Raw genomic sequence first — 3,067 nt, 5'->3', positions numbered from 1 at the left:
CACTTGAGGACTTTGTGTCTAACATCAAGGTGCATGGAGTCTCTCAAGACTACCTATTTTGCAAACTCTTCCCGCACTTCCTTGCTGGAGATGAGACGCACTGGCTGAAACAATTGCAGCCAGGATCTTTGACTTGCTGGAGTGATATCAAAAGCGTCTTCCTCAACAACTTCCTCGATGATGCACGAACCGAGGAATTTAGGAATAAGATCTATTATTTTGCTCAAGGCACTACTGAAGCTTTTAAGGCTTTTTGGTTGAGATTCAAAGCCTACCAGCGAGACTACCCACCCCATGGTTTTCCTGAAATCCAACTACTTAACATTTTCTTTGGAGGTCTCGACTGGGCATACCAAGCGACTTTGGATGCTGCGAGTCAAGGGAACTTCAAAACCAAGACACCTGAAGAAGATACGAGGCTCATTGAAAATGTGGCGTCTAGCACTAGTACCAAGAAGACTGATCTCGAGAGGAGGATGATGACCCAGAATTCGAATGGAGATCGGATATCTGAGGTGAAAGAAATGTCAGATTCAGTTCATGCTTTTGTGATTGGAGATGAGCAAGTTCGGTTTACCAATGAGAGTCAGACCTTTCTACGTGATGGAGATGAAGAGGAGCATGTAGACCTCATCGGTGAAACAAAGACTTGCCGATCAGCAGCGAAACATGAGCTTCACAAGGACTTACAAGGCAGAACAGACCCATAAGAGCAAGCTGGAATCTATGATGGGACAAGTTCTATAAGGGCAGCAGAAAATGAGTGCAGTTCTCGATGAAAAATTGGATTCCATGTATTCTGATTTACATGATAAGTTTGAAAATTTGAGTGACCATGTCAAGAAATTGGATAGCCAAGTTGCGCATAACGCTGGGTTTGTCAGAAGGGATTAAGGATTCCTTCCTGGAAGAACTGACACCAACCCGAGCCGTCAAGTTTGTGCTGTGTTACTAAGAAGCAAAAAACGCCTTACCCCGTGCACTGTAGAAAAACCCCCTGAAGCTGAGAAGGTAACGATTAACCTAGATAAAGAAGAGGAGGAGTCGGAAGAAGATGTGGAAATCGATCGACAAGAAGGGAATAATGTCGATCGACCGACTACGGTAAATATCGATCGACAGAATGAAAACAATGTCGATCGACACTCGACTCCTGCCAAGCCGGCAGTAGAGAGAGTGTATAGGACTTTGCCACCCTTTCCTCCTAACAAGATGCAAACTAAGCGAGAATTGGATGAAGCGATCTGCAAGAAAGCATTCGATAAAATCACGTTGGAAATTCCACTAAGTGATGCCGTAAAAGTATCACCTTCGATTAAGAAATATGTAAAAGACATGGTATCCAACAGCTTCCCAGCTGCTGAACACAGCATCATGATGGTTTTAGAGGAAGTAAGTGCAATAATCCAAGGCGAAACCCCGATCAAGAGACCTGATCGAGGCAGATTTGTTCTAGATTGCAACATACGAGACAAAAGTTTTCCTTGATACCTTTCTGACCTAGGATGCAGCGTAAATCTCATGCCGCAATTTGTCGCAATATCCCTGGGATATTACGAGTTCAAACCCACCAAATTAAATTCGGCTCTTGCTGATAGATCCGTTAGAGTACCTGAGGGAGTACTAGATGACGTGCCGATAAGAATTAACCACTGTCACGTACCAAAAGCTTTCGTTGTGTTGAAATACCAGAATGAACGAAAAGATCCCTTCCTCTTAGGTAGACCATTTCTAGCTACCACTGGTGCAATCATCGACGTCAAGGAAGGTCAGATATGTTTAAACATTGGAAACATTCCAATGACCTTCGATATGGAAAAACTGATAAAACGACCTTTTATCGATAAACAAGCCTCTTACGTGGACGATATCTCTGAGTTGGCAGAAGAATCCTTCATAGACCAATGCTCAAATGATCCTCTGAAAAATGTGCTCACATCTACCGGAGAGGAAACATTTAGAATCGACATCAGAGCTGATGAATACGCGCGATTAATGGACGTAAGTGTAGAAATAGCAAATGTCGATGATGTGGAGGATGACGATTCGGAAATCAAAGTCGATCAATATTTAAAGGTCACCGTCGATCGAGAACCGTCCCCTCTAGAAAATTGGGATCCCGAAAAAGCACCAAAAATTGAGTTAAACCAATTGCCCACCAGACTCAAGTATACTTTTCTCTACAATAATTCTTACCCCGTAATCGTAAATGCCAACTTAACCAACGGAGAACTTGCGTTGTTATTGAATAAACTGCGCAAGTATAGGAAAGCCCTCAGATACTCTCTCGAGGATATTCCTGGTATCTCTCCAGATCTGTGCATGCACCGAATTCACTTAGAAGACGACTCCAAATCGTCAGTGGAACATCAAAGAAGGCTAAACCCGAACTTGAATGAAGTTGTTAAGAAGGAAATTATCAAACTTCTAGATGTTGGAATCATCTACCCAATTTCGGATAACAACTGGGTGAGCCCCGTGCATGTTGTACCTAAGAAAGTTGGAATTACAGTGGTTAAGAATGATAGAAACGAACTCATTCCCACGCGAACTGTCACTGGACATCGAATGTGTATCCATTATAGGAAGCTAAACGCTGCCACCAGAAAAGATCACTTTCACTTACCCTTCATTGATCAAATGTTGGAAGGATTGGCAAATCTCCAATACTACTGTTTTCTTGATGGATACTCTCCAAATCCCTATACATCCTGACGATCAAGAAAAGACCCCCTTTACATGCCCTTACGGAACATTCGCATACCGGAGAATGCCATTCGGTCTTTGTAATACCCCTGCCACCTTCCAACGATGCATGATGTCAATCTTTACTGATATGATAGAAGATTTCATGGAAGTCTTTATGGAGGATTTCTCAGTATATGGATCCAGTTTCAAGAACTGTCTCGATAACCTATGTAAAGTTTTGGGAAGATGTGAAGAAAAGAACCTTGTTTTAAATTGGGAAAAATTTCACTTCATGGTTAACGATGGAATCGTCCTAGGACATAAAGTATCCGCTGCTGGTATAGAAGTAGATCGAGCAAAAATTGAGGTAATGACCGGT

This window comes from Brassica oleracea, unplaced genomic scaffold (genome assembly GCF_000695525.1).
Source record: "Brassica oleracea var. oleracea cultivar TO1000 unplaced genomic scaffold, BOL UnpScaffold00919, whole genome shotgun sequence".
NCBI lineage: Eukaryota > Viridiplantae > Streptophyta > Magnoliopsida > Brassicales > Brassicaceae > Brassica > Brassica oleracea.
The sequence above is the reverse complement of the archived record's forward strand: the minus strand, read 5'-3'. Positions refer to the sequence as shown.